We start from the raw sequence: 13,514 nt of genomic DNA on the forward strand, positions 1-13,514 counted from the left end.
GTCTCGGTTCTCAAGATCTCCGGACGTTCAGTTCAAATGCCGCGGCAGCATTGAATATCACAAGAATTCGCCACGATAAAACTGGTTGAAAGATTAAGTACGAAATTTTTATTAGTCTTACGGATTACACTTTTCCTTTCATCCCAACTGACGTGCCTAACGTCGTTGTTGTTCATACATATCATCAACAAAATTACAAAGAACCATTGATAGAAATAGTTAGAAACAGTTAAAGTAACTCGTGGATTTCGTAATCATTTCCCAGATTAATTGATAACAAATGAATCAAAATAATGCTTCCTTTGACGTGTAATCGATAATTTATCAAATGTAAACAATGGAATGCTAAAGAACCAATTACCGAAATGATTGAATACCGCGTGCTGGAATTGACAGTCCATGAATTGTTAAGGTCAATATAGTAATTACAGTGTTAATTGATAAAATGAAAAGAAGTCCATTAAGACCATGTTAAGCCCCTGTGGCCCAGTGCGTGGATTGCCAAACAATGCTCCACGTAACAGGTTCAGCGCGATTTGGAGTAAATAGACGCATCCTAGCGGTTTATTTTCCATCGTTCCATGGCGGCGACGGACGCGTGGAATTTCGATCCACGCTCCACCTCCACGCGTCGTGAAACATGACCTTTACAAGACGCGTGAATTATTAATCTACGCTTGCCGTAGCTGGTTCGGTGCGACTTGGAACGGATAGGCGCGTCCTAGCGGTTTCTTTACCATTGTTCCATGGCGGCGACGGGCGCGTGGAATGCCGATTCACGCTCCACCTCCACGCGTCGTGAAACATGACCTTTACAAGACGCGTGAATTATTAATCTACGCATGTCGTAGCTGGTTCGGTGCGACTTGGAACGGATAGGCGCATCCTAGCGGTTTCTTTACCATTGTTCCATGGGGGTGACGGGCGCGTGGAATGCCGATCCACGCTCCACCTTCACCCGCCGTGTAACATGACCTTTACAATGCAGTCAATTATTAATCTACGCTACATGTAGCGAGTTCGATGCGGCCTGGAGCGGATAGGCGCGTGTTAGCGGTTTCTTTGCCTTCATTTCATGGCGGCGATGGGCGCGTGGAATGCCAATCCACGCTCCACGCGCCGTGAAACATCTACGGTGTCGGTGCAGCCTCTTATAACATAAAAGAATTAAATTTGCTTCAAAAATATTTACACAGCCTCAAATAAGTTATTCACTTTTCATAAACATCATATAAGTTACCCTTCTTATATGTTACTTTAATCAAAACCTTACAAAGCACCCTAATCTGCCCCTTAGCAGTCAACTTATTCAGGATCACACACGGTATCCTTCCTGATTGCTGGGTGGCCCGATCGCAATCGGAGTATATGAGGAGTTATATTAGATCAAATTTACTTTTTTTATCCCTAATAGGGCACTTAGATTGCCTAATCCGATTCAGATTTAAGCCCTACATATTTTTTAGTCGAGAGCATACGGCTCCATCAAAATTTTGCTTCAAAACCGGGTCTCATAAGCAGAAAACTCGGTAATAAGTTGGAGATTTCAACGATCGATCAGGCGACGAAAAATAAAAACAATTTCCTATACAGTGTATAAACAGTTGGAAATTGGATGATTAGCGGATGCATTATTCAAATCGGTTCTCTTGACTCATATCTCGACAATGACGCTAAAAATATATGTACTTACAGATAAATTCATACCGTGGAATGTTGAAATGAACATTAACAAAGGCGACACGATGTACAGTATTCATACATGTAGAAAATGCAATGGTTCATTGCAAGCGGGTGTGTAAATAATACGCATAAATGGTAATAACAGTTTTCAAACGAAGGAAAGAAAAAATCAGCTTCCTACACAAGGGTACTAAAAATTGTTCCTTGAATGCGTATTTTATGATGTGGCTGTAGGTATTTATTATGTTATACTTTGTACGTTGTTGTAGGTAAGTATGGAAATAAATCAAATGAAATTTTAAAACTGATTATACGGGGTCCAATAAATAATGTTTCCTATGTATCGACTCTACAGAATGGCAGGAGCTAAGGTTTCGTTTGCAAGCTACTATTACATGTTCCAAGGCCCATAATGATATATGCATGTCAAAATAAGGCAGTTTGAGTGGCTAATGTTTTTAGAATGACAAGTAACTAGGTTGTCAAATATGTTAGGTTAGGTTACATTAGTATGGGTGGTTGACCAGGAAATGGTGAATAAAAGTTGGTCTACCCTCTTGATATACTATAGTCGAGTATGAACGTATCTTCTTTCTTGTTTCCATTTGAGACTGTAGTCATTTGCTGTGTTTGAACGCCCTTGTTAAGTTAGGAAATGCATCATGAGTAGTACAAAGTGAAAAGAGATAATCGAATAATAGTAAGAGATGCAGGAGGTAGAGGTTGTTTAGGTACGCAAAAGATCAGGGTCGGCTTTATAACTGCTTGGTTGGAATTATATGTTTAAACAAGCATCTAACTTTTCCTAAATTCTTGAGAATGTTGAACTTCCTTTAAAGTCTGATGCTGACAACATGCTCAAATTCTGCTTGTCTGTATCTCTTTCTGTTATACATCAATCAGTGTAATGTTATTCCTTTTTCTTTATTAGTGACCGCTGCAATTCGTACCTGGCATCTCTTTTCCATGTTTACGATATTCTCTACAACGTCCATCGTGAGTAAAAGTAGGCGTTCTGTCAGCAATTGCTCTAGACTAGTTACTAAGTTAAAAGAAGAAAGTAAATGAGATAGTGTTATTTCGCACTATGACAATTTTGAATGTCCCAATTATACTTATAAAGTTTCAAGTTCATGGAGCCTGCAGAAGAGTAAAANAACGTCCATCGTGAGTAAAAGTAGGCGTTCTGTCAGCAATTGCTCTAGACTAGTTACTAAGTTAAAAGAAGAAAGTAAATGAGATAGTGTTATTTCGCACTATGACAATTTTGAATGTCCCAATTATACTTATAAAGTTTCAAGTTCATGGAGCCTGCAGAAGAGTAAAACATGGTCGATTTGTTAATATTTTACGGAAATACTGTTAACATTTTACAACAATAATTTAAATAATAAAAGACATTCTAGGTCTTTCATGTTGTTTATTCACTTAAGATTGCTAAGGATCCCGAAATTTCTTCCAATAATTAGTACACTAGTACTCTAGCACTAATTAATTAATTCACAAGTGCATTGAATTTAAATTCATACTTTACCAAGTTTCAATTTGTAGATAGTTCTATTACGCACAAACCCCTGTACGTCAATCTTTTCTAAGATCTATAATTTTATTAATATTTCAGAAAAACTACTTTATTGTTAAAATAATTTAATTAAAAATGGGAGACCTTTTCTATCATAGGCCCTAACACAGAAACAAAAAAAATCTGTTAATACGAAAGCTTTCGATTTTTTGGCTTCTTTTTTGGTATATTCACAAAGTCTATTAAGCAATAAGTCACTTTAAATATTTTATACGATGATAAAATTGCAACGTTATTTGCTTATAATTAGCACTAAATTGTTGAAGAACACCGGTGAATAGTATTATAGACATAATTGTAGTTGTTAATCATTCGCTGATTCAGATGAATTAATGAATATCCTGACTGACAAATGCAAATGTTTACGGTCTCTTAGAATGCGGCAATCGGTGTCTCGCCTAACGAGCCAATTGAAATTAGCAATTAGATCGCGTTTGTTGTTATAAAATACTCTTGTACTTATATTAAATATGAAAAGATCTAATCCCGCGGTCGTCGCTCGTTAGATTACTAATGACCGAAGGTGGAGCGATCTTGTTTATGGCGAATGCAATTGCGATTATCGCTGAAAGAAAAGAAAAGACCATGGCGGCGCAAATGCAAAGGAGTGGCTAAATTGCATTTTAATCACGTATACATATGTATATGCACACAGGATGCTGCTAAAAACATTACGGCACCAACAGCATTGCAAGTGTTGATGATACGTAATCAACGTGTTATGTTATATTATTATCAGGGGTAAGAACAACAAATTTGTGAAATGATGTGGATTTAATCTAATCTGCTCCTCTGGGCATAGCGAATTTGAAGAAACCATCTTACAATTAGTTATTATTATATATCTTCTGTAACGCTTGTTGATACGAAAATTACACCAGGGCTTTAAACGATTTTCTGTGTGTTGATTCTCTAATGTCATTAAATGTCAATAAAATATAATTGACTACCTACCTACATACCTACCTATATCAAATACAGGGTGTTACAGAAATAAGTTCAGAGCTTTGAAGGTGTCAACTAGCTGCAACAACAATCGCAGCGTAGTTAAAAGCAAAAAATTATAATAATTAACAATCCGAAGCCGGTCCTGTGCGTGAATTGGCAACTTAGGTGTCTCATATTGAATAGCCTAGTATCACTTCCTGGTAGAGTTCTTAGACAACAGAATTTATTATCTTGTTCTGAAATAAACAAAATACGATTGCTAGATTTGAACAGAATTTTATTTAATAGTTAAATATGTAAAATGCATTTGATTATTCCTCACTAAATAAATATCCATTGCAAAAATAGTTCCAAAAAAACTCTTACAGTTCTAAAACGAATCAAAAATGGCTGGAGTCAGAAAAAAAAGAGACAAAAAAAACCGTCCCAACATAGATAAACCAACTACCTTTAACCACTTTCTTCAGTTCTTAAAATTTTTCGTCACTGTAGGAAGACATTCTCGTTGCTGTTTTTAATTACAAGAAATTGTTTTATGAGGATGGGAAAAAGGGTAGCTTAGGTGATGTAATATTTGTCAGAATGGTCGCTGAAAGTGTAACTTAGCGTAATGAACGGGGAGGAAGGGGTCCAAAAAGATGAAATTCTGTGTGACGTATTTTATGATGTGTGGCTTTTTTTACTTTTTGCGTTCTTTATTATTATTGATATGTATTTCTTTCAGCAATAATGTTATTACAATACGTATGAATAATAACTATTAATTGTTATGATTTTCAGTTTTGGGGTAGGAAATAAGGAATTAATTCTTCGAGATTCGCTATAATATTGAGAGGTGATCAAGACCTTTGCTGCAAATTACCATATATATTCAATCAAAATATTTCGGACATTTGATTGTTTACATCAATACAAACTAAAAATATTAGATTATTAATTGAATCTAATTTTGTTGGTGTTCAAAATTCAAATTGTAAAAAATGACTGTAATCTCGCCAAATAACCAACGATGTGTTCTGTATTTGAAATTTCTTTATTATAAAAGCGTAAAAGCGACGTTTCGACTGTCTATTTCAGTCATTTTCAAGCTAGTATCACAACTGGTTTTAACAAGGGTTTTCATATTAACAAACTCTGTCTTATTTGATAAATAGTAACAATAAATAAATTTATCACAGTCAGTTTTTGGTAGTGTAAACACTATAATATTGTTACTATTTATCAAATAAGACAAAGTTTGTTAATATGAAAACCCGTGTTAAAACCAATTGTGATACTAGTCGACATTAGATGCAAGCAATGATAGAAATTCGAGCTTGAAAATGACTGAAATAGACAGTCGAAACGTCGCTTTTACGCTTTTATAATAAAGAAATTTCAAATACAGAACACATCGTTGGTTATTTGGCGAGATTAGAGTCGTTTTTTAAAATTTAAAAATATCAGAGCAAACCAATTTTAAAAGTACCACCAATTACAAAATTTTCCGCACGATCCATTGCTAAGGTCAAAAATATGCATTCTTATTAGTGAAAAATGATCTGACCTGCACATAACCTGGAAGTTCAGGGTCAAGGTCTCATTCAAGACCACCAGCAGACAATATTTGCATAAAATTTTTCCCAAAATGACGAGACCCAATCAAGATAATTTACTGTCTCAATATAAATGACTAGCTCTGTATACTGCCCTTGATATCCCTCATAAATAGATGTTCATAATCATAACTTGTAATATTCCTGGCAGACAGATTTTTAAAACATTTTGCCAACATCGCGGCATTTCTTTTATGAAGTTACAAGCACAGAATTCTGAAATTCCAGAGGTCCCATTAATTCGAATTAAAAACGCAGTATTGTTAATTAATGTCGCCCGGAGATACCCGCTTGTATTAATATATACGGTACAGGGATATTGTTGTTTAGTCTGTATTTAAAACCACATTAAAGTGCATTGAGCTTGCCCTCTTCAAAATAAATTACAATAAAGAACTGCACATTGTGACTAATCGTGCGATATTAAAACCGTCCGGCTATTTGCAAAAGAAAAAGACCACGAAAATCAGACGGTTTTCTTAGATTCGCTCATTTAGTTCATTGTCGTTCAAAACGGATGATTATTTGGACTTCTTTGTCCAAAGCGAAGGCGTCATCACTTTTGTTTCGGTCCCGGTCAGATTATATCAGTTTTTTTATGATCCGGCAGGGTACGGGATAATCACGACGGATAATTCTAACCAAAAAAAACATCAGCAATAATAATTTAATAAGTATAACAAAAAACCTACCTAAAAGAAATTGACAATTAAGTTTGTATTGGGATGGGTCGGTTTCTACCCAATCCTCTCGTTGAAAATCCGCTAACAGAAGTCAAATTTCATTGGTTTAGTATTTAAATTTTTTCAACGGAACTTAATGTGGTTTTAGATGTTGGTGAGGGTGTTATTTAATGAAAAACCCGCTACAACGAAGACATGAACCTTCAATAGTAGTGGTTAAAATCAGTATCCGAATGCATCTCTATTTTTTTATCTTATTTGATTTTTAAGAGCCTACTATAATTCAATCGCCGGTTCATTGAATTAAATTAAAATCAATTCTAGAGTATAGGGTTGTGGGCTAAATGAGAACCTGTACTTATAAGATTGTATCGCCTTCTATCTATTGACATACAATTGAAAAAATAATTATGCATTCGGAGGTATGGAAATACATAGTTAGGTCATTATGACCTCCTGGATTCGACCGTGGCTTTCAAACACATAATGATGATGCCCATGGTCCAAAGGGCAGAAATATTCTGGTAATCCTTGTACATGAACTACAGCCAATAACTTCTTATAATTGTTAAGTGCACCATGTACTTAAAAAAAAAAGTACAACGTGTAGTTATACAACACGCTACTGAAGTGAAACTTCTTCAAACACACGAACATACCGGGAAAGGGGTTAAGGAATTGGTTTAATGGTATTATTTGTACACTATGCTTCGCACGGGTGCAATCACAGCTTTTCTGTCATTAGACAATACAATCCGGCCGGTACCGCCGCAACCGCTATGTCCCTGCATTTTAAGTCTGTAATATCTTCGAAAATATTCATTTAAAGTACATGCTGTAAAGGGTCATATTGATCTATATTAAATGTACAATGTATTTAAAAGTACTTAATTGGATAAGGATTAATGCTGTATTGCTTAAAATGCTTCGTAAATAAGCCACTATTTCTCGTAGAAAGTAAAAGATAAAAAATGATTATTGTGGGTTATCCCTAAGAGATAGACATATGCCATCACGGACTTTTTTGTAGACCTTTTTAAGGTGTACATTATTGTAGTATATTATTTTGATGTATCTCGTAGTGTTCACCCAGCGTTTGCAATGTAAGCGCAAAAAATGTGTTTATTTACGACATCACGTTACAAACCTCTAAAATTATCAGTATTTCTCTACTATATTATGCATATATTATACATATAAACGTTCCTCTTGAATTACTCTATCTATTAAAAAAAACGCATTAAAATCCGTTGCGTAGTTTTAAAGATCTAAGCATACATATGGACAGCAGCGGGGGAAATGCGTTGCATGATTTCGTTACATAGTAACTAGCATGAATCGAACTTACTCTACCGTGCGTAAAGAAGTTTCACTTCAGTAAAAGAAGTCACGAAATTTTTATAAAGAAAGCATAAGTATCATTATTTTTTTATGAAAAGCAATTAATTAGGTCGTATGTCAATGGAAGCTATACTATTGTTTGCAAACAGTCAAGGATGTTCTAGTTTTAAGGAAATGCGAAAATTAGCTCAGGAAGGAGTAGAGGTGCGTATTCAATCAGTCTTAAGACTGACGACCTTATGGTGATGATAATAAACACCAGCTTCGAAAATATGAAATGCGTACGTACTTGTAGAACTGGTGTGATATTGATCCGGCTTGATTTAAATCTTTAACAGCTTTTTTTTTGTTGATCGCTCTGTATATAAAATGTGTATCCAATTTGCAATGGTTGTAACACATTTGAGTTGAAATCACGACTTCACGTCGCGTCGAGTCGGCGTAAATTCTGACTGCAAGAATACTCATGAGCTTTTAATCTCGTTATTATAAAGTGAACACAACGAATAATTCAAAACTAGTTCTCATAAAAAAGGAACGAAGTAAAATCAGCTACCTACCGCGAACAATATATACGAACATGTCGGGCTCAATATACGTATAAATTGGGATAATAATAGAAAGAAATGAAATGACCGAAGCCAACAGTTAATGATTCAATAAAGTGGACAAAATATTGAAGAAAAATTGGCAAGAATTCGAATAGAATCTTATTTAAGAAAGCGTTGGAGGGTATCATGTTTTGGAGAAAATTATACATGGGTTTAAGCAATAATGGGGATGAAAGTCTACTTTATTAGAGTTTTTGATATTTTGAACTTTGCGTTTTGTCTAAAAAGATTTGCATATATTCGCCAAAAAGGGGCATCACATCTCAATACCTATAAAAATCGCCTACAAAGTAGAGGTACCCAGCGACACTGAAGAAGAAAATGTCATTTAAATTTTAGTGTTTAAAGTCATTGATAAATATAGTTGTATACTAAAATTCAAATACTTTTTCTAGAGACACACCAGATAATGATTTCGCCTAAATGCAAAATGCGAATTCTCAAAATACATTTTTCAAATAAATTCTTTTTGTAGTACCTATTTCATTTTCTATGTTTCATCATCATCATAAGGTCGCCAGTCCTAAGACTGGTTGGACACACACCTGCACTCATTCCTATTCTGCGCTAATCTTCGCATTTCCCTAAAACTAGAGCAACCCATATCTTTAACTATTTGCGAACAGTAATCTAATCTAGGTCTAGCTCTACCCCTGCTAACTTTCATTTCTGCCTCTAATATGTCTACATTTACTTAAGTATAAAATATTTTTTAAGAAAACTTTGCAGGCATTTCGTCATTTCTAGAATATTGGAATTTTTCTAGACTGTCAGTAGTGTTTGCATTGTATTACCAGCTACGAAGATGCGAGTATGATTCACATTTTTCTGTTTGAAGTGATTGTGATATAGTTGTTCTATCTTTATGTTACAGTTTCTTTAATTCAGCAATAAATAATTCTTCTATACCCTTCCTATTTACCTTTGTCATCCGTTTTAATTGAAATAAAGATACTGATGATAAAATAGTTTGTTTAGCGTGAAAGATCAGAGCTAAAATGGGGTTGCAAATAATTTTATTGATGTAAAATCAACATCAATCATCTTATATCAAAAGATTTACAACCCCATTTTGTTTCTGTTCTTTTCACCTTTTGCAATAACAGACAGAAATGGAATTCATAGTTTCTTTAGCTTTGGGTTCATCTAATAAATGATGTTTTTCGAATAGTTTTCTATGAATTTTAGATTATAGGCATTTATTAGCACACCACAATATTTTGTAGTTTTCAGTTTTACACAGCTGGCGTATATCATTTTGATATTGTTTTGCGGTCTGTATTGTCATAATTCATAGAATTTCGTAGTTCCTTGCTAAAGGTACGATAAGTGGTGATTTGGCAGGTGCTGATATCAATTTGGAACTTCAAAATTCCATGGACCATGATACTAAACTCGGAAAACAATATCGATCCAATATTTTAGATTATTCATTTTCAAAGACTTTAGAATTTTTTGGGCTCTCTTCAGTTAAAGAATTAGAAGGCATTCATGGAATGTCTCTTTGTCCCCTTTTTAAGCTTCTAATACCTTTAATAGCCAACTTTCTTTCATTTTATATAGTTTCATCGATGATACTAGCAAAACTTTTAATAGCAAAAATGTATTTTGCATTTTACAAATAGAAAATACATACGTTTGGTAAAGTGTTATAAATAAAATACAGAATGCTTTTCTCAAAAAAGTATTTAAATGCAAGATAAAAATAGGTATTTTTTATTTTAAATGCAAGTATTTCAAATAAATCACATCTCTGGTTATCGTAGATTAGATGATTGTACGTAAATAATTAAGGATGTGGGATGCTCCAGTTTTAAGGAAATGCGAAGATTAGCTCCAGATAGGAGGGAGTGGAGGTGCGTGTCCAATCAGTCTTAGAACTGACGACCTTATGATGATAGCTTTACTTAAATCTTAAGCCTCCAACTGTGGTAAACGCGAGTATTTTTCTTTAATTCCTAGTTATCTAAAATAGTCCAAANATATTTTGTAGTTTTCAGTTTTACACAGCTGGCGTATATCATTTTGATATTGTTTTGCGGTCTGTATTGTCATAATTCATAGAATTTCGTAGTTCCTTGCTAAAGGTACGATAAGTGGTGATTTGGCAGGTGCTGATATCAATTTGGAACTTCAAAATTCCATGGACCATGATACTAAACTCGGAAAACAATATCGATCCAATATTTTAGATTATTCATTTTCAAAGACTTTAGAATTTTTTGGGCTCTCTTCAGTTAAAGAATTAGAAGGCATTCATGGAATGTCTCTTTGTCCCCTTTTTAAGCTTCTAATACCTTTAATAGCCAACTTTCTTTCATTTTATATAGTTTCATCGATGATACTAGCAAAACTTTTAATAGCAAAAATGTATTTTGCATTTTACAAATAGAAAATACATACGTTTGGTAAAGTGTTATAAATAAAATACAGAATGCTTTTCTCAAAAAAGTATTTAAATGCAAGATAAAAATAGGTATTTTTTATTTTAAATGCAAGTATTTCAAATAAATCACATCTCTGGTTATCGTAGATTAGATGATTGTACGTAAATAATTAAGGATGTGGGATGCTCCAGTTTTAAGGAAATGCGAAGATTAGCTCCAGATAGGAGGGAGTGGAGGTGCGTGTCCAATCAGTCTTAGAACTGACGACCTTATGATGATAGCTTTACTTAAATCTTAAGCCTCCAACTGTGGTAAACGCGAGTATTTTTCTTTAATTCCTAGTTATCTAAAATAGTCCAAAATCATCAATTTTTGGAAAATATTCAGAACGATGTTTTTTAACAGGTTTTCTTGTAAAATAATTTAAAAAGTATAGAACTCAAAAATGACTTATAGGTAAGTATTTTAGGACCATACTCCTTGATCTCATTTACTTTAATAGAATCTAGTTGTCCTTTCAAAGGAACAGTTTATCAGTCGTGGTGTATACAATACATTTTATTGTAAACAAATTCTTCCATTTACTGTTATAATTCTTGTGCTGTAGTCGATGTCGGTGGTACAAATTTTTAGTTACATCCATTTCTGTAGGTCAGTGTATGGCGCCACAACTCAGTGCACGTTTAATAGAAATCGTCCATAAATGGAGTAAGCCGTAATCGGTCCGTGTTACATTGGTGTTAGTTATTAAGACATTAAAACTTTAATTGACCGCCAGACACCGGACCACCAGTAAAATCGTACTGGATCCTATTTATACACGACCGACGTCTAAATACAAGAATACCATACTTATTTATTTATTACACATAATACGTCGCGTTCAAACAGCTGGAGACGGGACCAGCAATAAAGAACACCTACAAAGAGACAGAAATATGGTAGTTATATGTGGTTTATATCCCTTAATTGTTATTGGGAAATTACCTCGTTTATTACGGTCATATTTGGAATTAATACATTACTTTAAATTCACGAGAACATCTTTATATGTAATTGTAACGTTTCTTTGATTTATATCAATTGTTTATTTAACATACTACATGGGCTTAATTATTGTTTTAATGGTTTTGGCCTTGAAGGTTCAAATTAATGAGAAAGATTCGAAAATATAAGATTGATAAATAGACAGTAATTTCAACATAGGGAAGTCGGGATATCACAAGAGGGACCTCTTCTTACACATTTTGTTTTTGTATTCTTTACAGTAAATTTTTTGATTTATATGAAAAGGCAGCATCTTCCCTTAATCTTTATACACCAAAATATTCTCAAATAATAATTCAATCTCTGTTGAGTGTCAATGTTCGATATCTATTGTTACCGTTATAGCTTTTAGTTGGATTTTCACATGTACAATTTCACCGTTCGACTGGTTGTTCATGTCCAAAAAACGGCTGTTTCGCAAAATTGTTGTGTAATAAACAATTCATCCGGCTCGAAGGACCATTAATGTGGACGCCTAGTTTAACGAACTTTTTGTTTTATGATTAAAACTTACGTTGGTTTTTAAAAGTAATGTTTATTCAAAACTTAATAAGTGCCTGAATAAAAACTTAACGCTAAAAAACGTTAATATTACAAGCTTTTTCGTAACATAACAATTTAAATATCGTCAAACGATGCGTCAATCTCTGTATCTTAAAAAAATTTAACATGTTTTCCCAAACAATGTCAAAAGCTTTCTCTAGATCCACGAAAATGACAAAAACTTAATTAGGATGGCAAATTTGTAGAGGCTTTCGCAGGTAGTAGGTGAACTGATCCTGTCCTGATTTGGGTCCAAAACCGTCGTCTATGGGAATTGCTTCCTAACGTTTCGCTAACACGAGTGGTGAACTTCTTCAGAGGTCCTTCCTCTCCGATGCTGGATGCGAAGCGCTTCATCTTTAATTTCGTCTGACTGCTCCACATCCACTCTGAAGAAGTTCGCCACTGGTGTTAGCGAAACATTAGAAAGTAACTCTACCCAACGACGAACATTAGACCCCAATCAAGACAGTATCAGTTAAGTTTTGGTTGTTGTGATTACGCAATTAAGCTAAATGATTATCAAATAATTTTTTATTGCTTGTTTCGTGCCCAAATACAAATCACACAGAAGAATGTTTGTTCGCTTGTTCGGCAGAAAGTTCTAACCTCTTAACGAAATGAAAACATTCTACCAATACTTCTGGGGTATTTGTCTTAATACATGGGAGAGTCAAAATTACGGTTTTGAAAGTTTGTAATTTAGGAAATTCCAATTAAGAACGTTTAACTGTAGTAATACTTTGTAGGTTTTGCAAAATCTAAAATTACGTGTGTGGTCAAGCCAACGTAATAACGGATGATTCGAATCCGTATTCTTCCTTTTGGGTTTTGTCACCGATCCAACACAGAAAAATCAGATAGAATAAGACATCAAATAAAATGCAAATTTTCGACGAGAATAAACGATCAACCTGTTCTTAAGTTGGTTCTGCACACTTCACAAGGTGCTTCTTTGTTTTCTTTCCTTGCTTCGTTCGTGCGAACATTCTCCTTAAAGTACGGAAAAAAAGGAGAATATTTAATCGGCAGAAACCTCCCACTTGATTATACCGCCAAACCAGCCGTATAACACTACCAGAACCCGTCTCGTA

The 13,514-nt window shown here is 34.2% G+C and overlaps 1 protein-coding gene across 6 annotated transcripts in view; it reads right to left on the minus strand.

Annotated features, from left to right (window-relative positions):
- LOC108732850 overlaps window positions 1-13,514 on the minus strand; it is a 240,063-nt gene that overhangs the window by 33,052 nt on the left and 193,497 nt on the right. The window contains exon 4 of one of the 6 annotated variants that reach the window (XM_018463838.2): window positions 4,232-4,449. The exons of the other annotated variants lie outside the window; for them this stretch is intronic. The gene's annotated coding sequence lies outside the window, so the exon portion shown is untranslated. The remainder of the gene's footprint in view (window positions 1-4,231; window positions 4,450-13,514) is intronic. 6 annotated transcript variants of the gene reach the window in all.

This window comes from Agrilus planipennis, unplaced genomic scaffold, assembly GCF_000699045.2.
Source record: "Agrilus planipennis isolate EAB-ADULT unplaced genomic scaffold, Apla_2.0 scaffold68, whole genome shotgun sequence".
NCBI lineage: Eukaryota > Metazoa > Arthropoda > Insecta > Coleoptera > Buprestidae > Agrilus > Agrilus planipennis.